The sequence below is a fragment of the Octodon degus genome, unplaced genomic scaffold (assembly GCF_000260255.1).
Source record: "Octodon degus isolate 3935 unplaced genomic scaffold, OctDeg1.0 scaffold00047, whole genome shotgun sequence".
Lineage (NCBI taxonomy): Eukaryota > Metazoa > Chordata > Mammalia > Rodentia > Octodontidae > Octodon > Octodon degus.
This window is the reverse complement of record NW_004524623.1, coordinates 2670829-2684105: the sequence shown is the minus strand read 5'-3', so window position 1 is coordinate 2684105 and position 13277 is coordinate 2670829.

Sequence of the window (13277 nt, the reverse complement as noted above, 5' to 3'; positions counted from 1 at the left end):
CCCTGTGCTTTGCTAAGCTTGTTCTAAGTAGGTGCTTTAGACCACTGAGCCATCTCACCAGCCCCATAGAGACAGAAATTTTAGAGCAGACTTTAAATAAAACTTCCTTGCTGCTAAGGAAGATTGCCTAGGTGATCAGGTAGATAACTTGACTCTTTCTGTCTCTAGAAATGATCCCTCTTACTGGATGGGAGATGCCCTATCACTTTCAATTTTCTCTTTTTCAAGAAATTGAAAAGCAATGGTTTAGATCACTTGATTATTTTGATAATTGGCTTGCCAGTGATGCTTCCTTCTTTAAACTTCCTACTCTTGACCACTACAGCTAAAATTAATTGTGGCTTTCATTTTAGAAACAACTGCTAACATTAGAATTATGGTTTTCTGTGGAAGATAGGGTCTCAATCTGGTAAAAAGGTGGCTACTACACACCCAGTCTATTCTCTGGTCCCTTTGCAATGGCAGCCATCTTCTCTGGAGTGGGTTCACCTTGAGAGGTACTTTGGGATGTGAATAATCAAAAAAATTTAAAGAGATGCTGTCAGGGCTAGAGGGCTGAAGGGGAATTTTTGAGGTGAGTCCCCCCAAAAAGAACACACATGGAGCTGATAGCAGCAAAACAGCAAGTATCTTTACCATTCAACCCTTACATTTGTTGTCATTACATATTTACATTCCTGCATGTTGACTTAACCATGTGGCATATGCATAATTGCCTGTGCTAAATCATGATTACATAAGTGTATCCCACTCTGCACCTGTTCTAGACAGTGGGGTCATGTCCTCCTGTGTTCCCAGATGCCCTGATCTTTGAAGCAATCTGCAGTGGCATATTGGCTGTTTGGAATATCTCTTGTGAGATTAACTCTGTGTAATCATGCCAGAGCCATAGCAGCCATGCAGGTACTGTTTCACCTGCCTTTTGTTTTGCTTTACCAGCGCTCATAACTCTATGGTCATGGAGGTTATGTGTGCTGTGTGACGGATGGTCTGCCTCTGTGGGCGAGGGGCTCCACTACCTCCACCTTCTGGTGAATAGCAGGCCTTGCATAACTAGGGACTTTACCAGGAAGTCTCCAGGAAATGTAGATTTAGGCTTCCAGAGATGCTCCAGGAAGAAGTGGTACTTCCTGTGTCTCTCAATGTGCCTTGTGCAGCAACCAGTTGCTGCTCCAGGTTCTCCGCAGCTCATGGTCCCTGGTCTACTTGCTGGGTGAGGTTTTCTTCCTATTGACCCACATGACTGAAGAGAGTAAAGAGCCACGAAGCCACCCACCCTGCTGCTGACTCTCAGGGGGAGGGAGGAGCAATTTGCATGTCTGTCTCTTCTAAAGCATTCAGAACTTCCTTAGGTGTCAGGTGGCCCACTTCCCAGTTTGCCAGGGCTTCCCAAGCTGCCAGAAAGGTGCCACAGGTAACCAAGGTGAGGCCTTGGGAGACATGTCGGCACCTCCACTCTGAGACTCTTCCTCACCACCAGGCGATATTTCCATAGACACCACAGGGGCACTCTCCTTGCTGTCCCGCTGACTATGCCTCTTGTTGGGGCTAGGGAGCTCAAGGGGAAATTTTCAAAAGTGAGATTCCCAGGGAAAATAAAAGAATGAATATGGGGCCAACATCAGCAAAACAGCAAGCAAGTGTATTTATTTAGTGTCTCACTGACTTTAGGTAGTTCAGGTTGCCTTCAGCTTGTTATGTAGTCCACACTGGCTTTGGCCTCCACCTCCTGAGCACTGACATTACAGACATTAGCCACCATGTCTGGCTAGACTTTACATATACTATTAACATGTTTACATTCTTATATACTGACTATTATGATTTGTATCTGTCCCCCCCCCCCAAAGACTTATGCAGTCATGGGGAGACTTCTAGAGTTGGTGATTATTCACGATCCAATGCTGGGATTATGGGTGTGAGTGCTACACCCACCCTGAGGCGGGTAGTCTGAATACAATGTAGGGAAGGAAGAGAGACTTGCTAGCAGCCACAGCTGCTGCTCTTCCCTTTGCTCTTGGCTGTTTTCTACTGCCATGAATGACTGCCCTCTTCCAAGTGCCACTGTACCTTGGAGCCAGCCAAATATGGACTGAAATCTCAACTAACTATGAGCTAAATCTTTCCTTCCTTAATGTTGCATGTTGAACTATTTTGCCCCAGCAATGGGAGAAAAGTAACTGAGACACTAAATTAATCACGTGGTACACACATAGCTGCCTGTGCTAAGTCATGGTTACTTAGGTACACTGCTGTGCACCTGCACTAGCTAGTGAGGTCATGTCCTCAGGAGCCCTCAGGTGCCTTCAGCTTTGAAGCAATTGAAGTAGCTGCCCTCAGATGTCAGTTCTTTCTCCTTCATTTTCAGATGGGAGACTCAGTGTTAAAATCTTATTCCTTTGGAATGTACTCTTCAGCATTAAAACATATTTGACCCTTACATATTAAGAAAGAACAATTTAATATTTTTCTATACCCACACATGACCTGCTTATCCCCTTGAGCCAAAATAGAATCCAGAGGAAAATACTGCTTATGATGCTATTTCGTAACTAGAGTTTTACTGTAAGAAAGAGGGAAAATGGTCAGAATTGCCTTATGTTCAGACTTCTTTTGCATTAAGAAATAATCCTTAGGAATTAAGGAAAACCAGACACCTTCAACCTTGAAGGAATCCACTATCACTGAGCATGTGGCTACTCTTTCTTGACCTTGGGAACCTGAGGATGAGGTTGGCAAAACAACTTTAATCAGAGCTTTGCCCTCTGTTACTGAGTCTGAAGCTTCCCCTACTTGCCCTTCAGGCCTTGAAGGTGGGGCTTCTAGGCCAGCCATAATCAAAGCCTCTATGGGACTATGTCCATCCTCAGCTGATTTTGTTCAAGCTCCTCAAGATAGTAATCCTTATAGGAAGTAACTGAGAAATTTAGAACTACCTAAATTTTTGTGTCCTTTTCTCTCAGTAACCTAAAACAGATCAAGCTAGATCTAACAGTTTAAATGACCCTTATAAGTTCATTGAGGTCATTAGAGGACTTACAACTATGAACTACATTACGAAGATAAAATGTTAGTCTTAAATCAAACATTGACTTCTACTGAGAGCAGAAGCATTACAAGCTGCTATTGCATTTGGGGATAAATATCATATCGTTAAATATGGAAGGCCAGAAGATGGGCACCAAGGGAAACAACTAGTTCTGACCAGAACCCAAGCAGTTGCTACCCCAGATCCCTATTGGCCTAACAACCAGACTGGAGATTGGAATAGGCAGCATATTCAGACATGTATACTGAAAGGTCTCAGAGAGGCAGAACTAAGCCCTTCAATCATCTTAAGTTGTCAGCTGTTCAGCTGGAGAAAGATGAGAACATCTCTGCCTTCTGAGACAGTTTACAAGGGATGTTGTAAAACATGCATTCTCTAGTTCCAGATTCCATAAAAGGACAAATTGTTCTTAAACACAAGTTTATTGCCTAGTCAGCCTCAGGTATTAAAAAAAAAAAAAAAAAAAGGACAGAGAGAGAACTTTTGCTCCACATAGCTCATTGGATAGAATTATCGAATTAGTTCTTTAGATGAGCATTTCTTCATCAGTATTTTATAATCGAGACCAGGAATAGTTCAAGGGGAGAAAATAAGAAGACCAAGAGAAGGCAGCTGCTTTAATTGTGGCCTTAGAAGGAGTAGACCCTAATTCTGATTCTCAGGGTTTGAAGAAGAGCTCAGTGACTACTAATCTCGTCCTGTTACCACTGTAGAAAGCAAGGCGACCTGAGGAAAAACTACCAGAAGAGGTCCCAGGAGCCAAGCCCTGACTACAAGGGTGACCACTAGAAGTCAGACTGCCCTCTAAGGTGGCAGCCCCAGAGTTCCGACCCTTCTTACCAGCTGATCCAGCAAGGCTCTCTGCCAGCTCATCTGGCCGGAAGGTCACCTCCACAGAGGAGCCTGAGAAATCACAACTATAGAGCAAAAAGACCCAGCCTATTGCAGAACACAGGTGCATGTCTCTTCCTTCCAACTGCCAGACCTCAGTGAAAGGATTCACCAGAGAAGATATTTCTTACAACCCTTAGACCTGATCTGGGATGGCTTTCTTTTTACACATTCCTTTTTTATTATGCCTAAAAGTTTAGTTCCCTTCCTGGGGAGAGATATTTTATCTTATTTAAATACTGTAATATATCTGCATTGAGATCAGATACACTGCCCCATGGAGACAAAAATAAATCCTGAAGTATGGACAACTAAAAGTAAAATACATTGAGCAGTAAGAGTTTCTCTGGTGCAAATACATTCCAAAGATCTGATATTTTTCCTCACCAGAGACAATACCATTTAAAGTCTGAAGTTAGAAAAGGATTATTGTTATAATCAATAATTTAAGGACACAAGGTTTACTTAAAATTTGTCATAACCTATAGAACACTCTGTTCTTGGGGGCTCAAAACCCAGTGGAAAGTGGAGGTTGACATGTGACCATAGACTGATAAATCAGGTAACAGTGTCCATCCACTCAGTGGTACCTAACCTGTATACTCTCCTTTCTCAGATCCCAGAGGATACCAGTTGGTTTTCAGTGCTAGATTTAAAAGATGCCTTCTTTTTGTAGCCCCTTACATACAAATTCCCAACTTCATTCTGCCTTTGAAAATCTTCATGACTAGGCTTCTCAACTGACACGGAATCTCAAGGATTCAGAGACAGTGCTCATCGTTAGGAGCAAGTTCTTTCCTGTGAGTAGCTGTGTTTAAAGTTTTCCCAGGTCACGGTCTTGCAATATGTAGGTGAAATAGAGTTATGTGTCCCTTCAGAAGAGCTCTCTAGCTAAGGTACCAATGCTCTGCTACATTTTCTAGCCAACAGTGGTTATAGTGTTTCTAGGTCTGAGGCACAACTTTGCAGCCTGGAGGCAAAATATTTGGGTCTAACTACATCTAAGGGAACCTCAAGGCAAAAGGGAGAGATAATTAAATCAATTACTTCCTTCCTGCAGCACAAGACTCTAAAACAGCTAAGGGATTCCCAGGAATCACAGGCTTTTTTTTTCCCCCTCACTCCCCTGTTCTACCATAATGTGTGGAATGAGCAAGTCTTTAAATCCTGGGCCTCCAGTACCTAATCTATAAGTGAGAAATTTAGGCCAAGTGATTGATTCATAAGTATAAACATTGTAGGGTCCTTAAACATCTTCTTCCCTCTGAGCATTTATCATTCCCCTTTCTTCTTGCAGCCATATGAAAGTGTATATGTGTGATCCTATAGCATTCATGTGTAGAATGATGACTAAGGCCAGGTGCTGCCAGTTCTGCCTTCACCTAGCAAGAAGCAAGAAGCTGTTCTCTGAGAAAGAGATAAATTCATAGGCCAGATGCAATGCTTTCATAATGTTCCTTACTGTATGGTTTCTTTTAAAGATAAATGCATGAGAACATAGGACAGTGCCTTATGGAGGACCACTTGTTGTCAAGCAACTTGGATTAATGTGACTCTTAGAGAGATGTTAAGACATAGATCTAGAGATTACCCCAAATCCTTAGGTTCTTCCTGTGGGCATTTGGGGAAATGACTGGATCATGGTGTGTGATACTGGATTAGTCCACTGATGGCTTTTTAGCTGGGTTTGATGCTGCAGGTGAAGCCTGGTGGGAAGAGGTGAGTCGCTGTGGGCATGGCCTGGAAGGGTATCATACGGCCCTGCTCCTTCCTAAATTAGAACTGCTTCTTGCCTGCTGTGGTTCTTTCTCCTCTGCCCTACCCCTGTGCCATGTTACCTACTTTGGAGCCAGCCAACTATCAATTGAAACCTATACAAAATTGTGAGCCAAAAGAAACCTCTCCATTTTTAACTTACAAGTATCAGGTATTTTGTTCTAGAAACAAGTAAGTAAGAAGGCCCATCTACTTTCTAAAGATTTCCATCTACTTTCTAAAGCTTTATTTCTTAGATATTAGGTTTCTAATGGTGAAATCTTTTCTTTAGAGTAGGAACTAAGTAAATGTGCAATGAAATGTGTATATGTCTCAAAGTAATCAGTGTTTGTGTTTATCAGTTGGATTAAGAATGAACAGCCCACTTAATTACAGAAAGATACACTTAAGACATAGCATTAAGCTGTGCATGGTGACACATGCCTATAGTTTCTGTACTCTAGGAGGCTTAAGCAAGAAGATCTAAATTTTCACCCTAGCCTGGGCAACTTAGTGAAGCCCTCTCTCAAAATAGAAAATTTTAAAAGGGTTGGTGATACAAATCATTGCAGTAGTACCAAATTCAATCCCAAGTACCAAAAGAGAAAAAAATGTGGAATTATAGCAGGTTTCTTAAAGAAAATGTTGTAAGAAACTATGTGACACTTGGCAGATTGTGAAATATTGGAAATGGATTGTTATGCAAGTTGAAAGACCCCAAGATCAGTGAAGCAGGATCAAACATATAAATTATAAGTATCTATTTGTGTGGAGTGAACCATTATTTTTCAATCTATAATCACATAATGAAACTTCATGAATGACCTTTGAGCTCTTACCATCTACTGTACTACATGTGAAGGATACACATCCTACAGGTGATAAAGAAGGAATCTATCACCCTAATGACTCCAGATTTCTTGCAGCATCTTTCTTCAGGACAGCCTCTGATGTTGGTTGAGTCTGAGTTAGTGTGTGATAAGAACTCACTTTAGTTTTTGCAAATCCATTTTTACCCATCAAATTCCTTCCAATCTGTTTTTAACAAAGACCAATGCTACTCCTTGACTATCAAGTTCATGTTTAATGGATCACTTTAGAGTGGCAGGTAAAACAGGACAGCCAGATGATTTGAATTTCACATCACAATGAGTAACTTTTAATAAAAGTATGACCTAGTGTGAAGGACCACCTGAGCAGCTCTCCTTGAAAGAAGAGTGATTGGCTGAGCCTGACCCTATTGCCTTGTATTGATATGTACAGAGCTGGCTAGGACTTCTCTTTATCCTTTCAATTGGCCATAAGCAATGCACATTGGTCTAGCCGAGGTGCCGGTGGTAGTCCTTGAAGATGGCATGTGTGTTCCCCTGATAGCCCACACCTGCTGCTCTGCAATGTGAGCCAGGTCGAGATAGGATGAATCTGGCTCCGCACTGCAAGCAGGGATCAAACCTCGAGATAGAAGCTATGACTTCCTGAGGCTTGAAAGATTACATATCAGAGCCGAAGCACCAGCCCCTGAAACATTAGATGCTATCTCAATAGCATAATGGAAATTACTTTCTCTGCATATCCTCTCTGCATATGGCAGAGATAAAAGCAGGCCACCCACCTAGCTCAGCTCACAGTACTCACCTACTTCCCACAATTCTCCATCATTCTTCCTCAAGCCATTCCTCCTTCTAGAGTGAATAAAATCTGGGTGTGGCCCTGGGTCAGCCTCCTTATTCCAGAAAGCCATCTTCGTGGCTGGACTTAGGGCTCCTTAGCTCCCCAGTAATTATAAATATGTTTCAATGTCTTTACTTTCACTGTGGGTTGCACTAGGAATGGTAGATTGGAATTAACTTGGAGGGAGTCCAATCGTTGCAGGCAGATAAAAATATCACAGGCAGTCAGACAGGGCTAGACCCTCAAGGAGGCAGCATGGAAGACAAGATATGTTACAACTGTGAGAGAGAAAGATGCTCCCTGCTGTAGGTCAGACCTCAAGACAAAAGAGGGAGCTCCATGGCCAATATTACAACTTGAAAAGTGGTACAAAAACCAGTGGAGCCACTGGAGATATTGCCTGTCCTCATGCCCAGAGTTCTAGAAAAACCCATATACTCAGACTCTCTTAATCAATGTTCCTTGCTGTTTGAGGAGATTACCAATAGTGATCTCATGTCAAAATAATTTTATATTATATCACCACGAAGGGCAACAAATGTGTAAGACGCGAAAAATTTAAGCATACATTATGATACTTAATGTTGTTAAAAACCTCTTCTTTGGCAAAATAGCAGAACACATGTAGAACAATTGGGGTGTAATGTGACCAATGGAAAAAAATTGACTCTAAACTTTCATCAAAAGGAAAATTGGGGACTATTCTTTGCGTATCCTTGTATAAATGACCTGATATTTGCCTCAATTAGACCTGTTCTCCTGTTTCTCTTGGCCCTGACTATCAGGCCCTGTTTCATAAACTGTTTGACTAAGTATGTTCAACAAAAAATCCAGGCCATCAAGTTAATGGTGCTTAGAACTCAATACCAGCCCTTAAAAGTAACTGAGGAAACAATGACTTGATTCCTGGATAAAACCAGTGGGGAATGTAATGGGTCAACTGAATTTTGTGCTGTAACTATGGAAAACTATTAGGTTCCCTTATGTTTCCTATTATCTACTCTAAGGAATGTGTTCTCACCCTCTGTTCAAGGCTGTTTAGTAGTGAGTAACTGTATCCCTCCCCTCCCTAATCTAATTCCTGTAAACATAGTCAGCTTAAAGGTGTATTTTGTAAAAACAGCTTGCTCAACAAGCCCCTACATGGGCAAGTTGTGCATATCACTGAACTGTGAAAGACCCATTAGTCATGTGTTTTTTGTTTTAAAAGCCCCTTGCTTCCCGCGCTAGGCACCTCTCAGTCTTCTCCTGCGTGAGAACTGACCGACAGCCCTGAGCTCAGTAATAAACGGCTCTTTTAAATTCCAACTCTGCTTCTGTTCTGGTTCCTATTCTGAGTGACCTACAACACCAATAACATATCTTTGGGATTATAAATATTACCTTTTTGGATCAAGACAAAAACCAGGAGGGGACTCCAACAATTGGTGCTCAACGTGGTTGGAACATTCAATCTTCTCAACACAACAACCACTAACCACAATCACATGCAGGTGATCCACTGAACCATGCATGACCAATTTATAGATACACAGAGCATTTTACAAATTATAGTGCTCAGACGCAAGTAGCAACTAGGAATCTATTCATCAAGGGTAACAATGGTGCAAACTCAGTCTTTATCCTCAGAAGAGAAATAATTTAGTTTATTGATCATAAAACTGTTTTAAAAAACGGGTACTAAGGTGCCATCGAAGCAAGTTTTTAGATTACTCTATGAAATAGCTACATTTTATCCTTCTTTTCCCAAAACAAGTACACTGGATCTTAGAGTTTGGGATGAAATAGGTAAATGCTTCTATGTAGCCAAAACTCAAAAAAGAAAAATTCACCCACAAACTATAGACACATAAAACCTGGTGAATGGAGCCATCTGATCCTTCCAATGTAACAGCCCAGGAAGGAATGCAGATCAGCAACAGCTTCCCATTACAAAACATTCTAAGGATGCTGACCCAATGCTTGTAAAAAAGGTAATTGTAATTGAGAAAAGCCCTGATGGAACTATAACAAAAGAATTAGATCACCTAGGACAGGAATTTCCTAATGGGCTTCTAGAAAACAAGGAAATGTTTTTTAAAAATGTTAATAATCCTATCACCATTCTCCCCACTGCCCCTCCACTGCCTAAGTCCTTCCTCCTTCCCCACTCTTAAGAAAGTCAAAGTACAGTGATATAAGGTTATATACACAGACAAGGTGCTTTCCTGTTGCTGAGGAGACAGATCCAGAACACCCTACCTATAAACGCAGTACTCGCACATCTTTTAACATTTTGCTCTTGAAAGAATTAAGGCAGAGTGTGTTAGACAGTGGTGTCTGAGGCCCTTACACACTTGGTTGCTTAGATAACATAATTCAAGGCTTCCAAATGGCACCAAGCGATGTAACCCACCTCATTTGCAGGTGTCTATCATTGGTACAATTCCTACACTTTGAATCACAATTAAAGACACTCATTTTGGAACAGCCATAGAGTAATCAAGATAATGGGGATGACAACCTTAAAGCAATTACACAGGAAGTGCTATCTGGCACGGGACAATATGCTGATTTAAAGGTCCAGGCACATGCCCCGCCCCTCCTTTTCATGCAATGCAAGGAACTGCTACATTGCACATGAATTTCTGTACCAGCAGATGGCACACCTAATAAATCCTTTACCCTGATACTCTAGGGCCCTAGTGAAACTTACACCCAATTTGTAGAAAGGTTTCTGGAAGGTGTAAATAGGCAGACTTCACACACTTATGTAGCTAAGATACTTTCTCATCGGTTGATATATGAGAATGCCAATGAGGACTGCAAAAGGGCCTTAGCCTCAGTACTTCAGACCCAGGATTTATATGCTTACATTTGAGCATGCCAGAATATTGGGTCTACCACCCATACTTCTGTGCTCATGGCACAGACTATCCCAACATTTTGGTGATAAATTGGATACAATTAAATGTTTTAATTGTGGCAAATGTGAACCTACTCACCACTGCTGCCCAGATTTTGTCATGATGTCAGCCATCTCTGCTAGGCAGGCTGTTACAAAGCCACACCCTGATCTACCAAATACTCTGTGTCCATGTTGCATGGAAGATTTCCACTGGGTGAAAAATTGTAAGTCTAGATTTTGTAAAGATGACACACTCCTCCAAGGAAACGAGGAATTGGTCCTTCCCTGGGGACAGGCACAAATACAGGGGACAGACTCAAGCAATGCCCTGTTATCCTAGAAGCAGTTAAACCAGTTATATCCAGTCCAAACCAGACAAACAAAGACCCTACTAACAGGATGAGTGCAAGGTGAGACCTTAGGTTCCTCATACAAAGAATCACCCAGAACCTAGGATTAGATTTACCAGAAGCTTCTCATATTTGTCTATGAGTGTGGGGGGAACCAGTTTTAACCCCCACTGGAATCTATGGGCCACCATTAGAAGGAACCATGGGGTTAATTATTGGAAAATTAAGTTTAATTCCTAAAGGCCTTACTGTGATTCCAACTATAATAGATGGTGATTATAATAAAGAAATACCAGTTGCTATGTGTTCCACTGACATTTGAATAATTGAACCTGATGATCTGATTACTTAGATTTTACTCTTTCCTACAATTCAGTCATCTCCTGCTCTCTATCCCTTTTCTGAGCCTAATAGAAGCCTTTAGATAAGGAAATTTACTTTTCCCAAAATATTTCTAGTCATAGAACTACTTGCACTATTAAATTTTAAATGGGAAATCTTTTACTGGACTGATGGATACAGGAGCTGATGTCACTATAATCAATGGCCAATCCTGGCCATCTGCTTGGCCAACTAGACCTGCCTCCACAGCTCTAACAGGCTTAGGATCTCCTCCATCTGTCTCACAGAATGTGCTGCCTCTTTCATACATTGGCCCTGATGGACAGGAAGGTGTTCTAACACCATTTATCACACTCATTCCACTCAATCTATGGTGCACAGACCTCATAAAAGAATAGGACACTCTCTTACTTACTTCAGAGCCTCAGAGTTGTGTGTTACCAGATAGTAGGATGACACCTAAGATGGAATATCAAGAAAGCAAAGGCTCAGCTAAAAACTTGCAGTGCTGGACTCTTACAGTTCTGCTTTTAATTGAACAAAATAGATATAAAATTTAATTTATAATGAAGGCCATTGATACTGTGCAGGAAAAATTAAGGATTTTATCAACATTGGTAAGAGAATAACTGCAATGGAGTCATTTCAAACCTACTTTATTGCCACTGTTTTTAGAATTGCTAGGAGTTATATTAAATGGAACTGCTGCATTCTTTCTTGCTCTTATTCAAGCTCACTCTAATCTCCTAGGTTTGTTGTCATCAGTTAATTATAATACAGATGCTACCGTAAATCTGCTTTTTGTTTTTGATAAAGCAAGATGGCCCCTAAAATTTGTTTCTCAAAATTCTAAACCTTTGCAGAAGGAATGTAAAATATCAGAGCACAAACTAGACAAATCATCATTTTATGTCCTGCTTGTCAGCTCATTCCTAGGCCTATTCCTAAACAAAGCTACAATCCCAGAGGTCTTAGAACCAATTGGTCATGGTAAACGATTATTATCCATACACATTCTATTAACAAACCTAAATATATTCATGGTTTTATAGATATGTGCTCACATATGCCCCATGTATCTGTCATACAGGTAAAGAAAATCAACATATCTTACAGTATTGCATATCAGCCTTTGCTAACTTAATGTTACAAACATTAAAACCTGATATTGGTCCTGCTTTATTAGTAAAAATTTTCAGAATTTTATTGATAACTGGAAGATAAAGTGTGTTCTAGGGACCCCCTGTAATTCCCAAGGTCAAATAATAATCCAACACACTTGTCTTAAACCAAAAAATCAATCTGTCAAACAAAAGAAAGGGGGAACACAGAGTCAAAACTTTGCTACATATATTTTAACTTTCCTGAATCTGGCTTGGCATGACCTGCAAACAGGTGTTTGGAATGGTCTGGCATCACTTTTAAATTGGGGCTGAAGTTATGCTTATATTTCCACAGACAATTGAAAGATATTATGACCATCATAGCTGTTCCATGGCCAGAATCCAACCCATCTACACAACACATCAAGCTCTCTGCCGAGACCTCAAGCAATGAACCCGACAGCACATCATCCACCTTCCTGGGAAGCCTGCAACAGAACATTCATGAGATTTGCCACCTAATTAACAGCCAGGGTTTGGTTCAGTCACCTGACAACATTCTCTTTACAATGCCTAATCTTATAACAGCTTCGCTGGGTACTCCTGTGATTCAAGGAGAGGTGTATTGGGCCTACATACCTAATGCATCCTGGCTTAGACCTCTTATGTGGATGTAGACCTGCAGAGGTTTTCCAGTCTACAGAAAGCAATACCCCTAGATATATCATTTGGCTTGGCCTACAATTTTTTTTTTTTCAGAACCAAGGATTGAACTCAGGCCCTTGCGCTTGCCAGGGAAGCGCTTATTCTACTGAGCCATCTCCCAGCCCCGAGCCTACAAATTTTAATACATTTACAAGAACAGACTAAGCTTAACATTACATCACATTTTGTGTATCTTCCTTTCATTTGGTGTAGCCCATCTGCAACACGATGCTAACCTTTGTATATCAGCCGCAGATCAGACTTGGGAAGAACAACTGTTTAAAGGATGATTTGCCTTATTTACCTTAAAATTCTATTCCCTTGGATGATAACATTGTAAGAGAGTGTAAACCTACCATTCCTACCTGTATTCCAGAAGCTCATGCCCCTCATCTCAAAGAAGGTGATTTGGCCCCCTGGCAGACTTGCAGGGATGCATACCATGGACAGGCTATATGTAACTTTATTACCTTGTGGATTGGTCCCCCAGAGGATTCCTTCTAAGAAAGGATCAAGACTAGCGT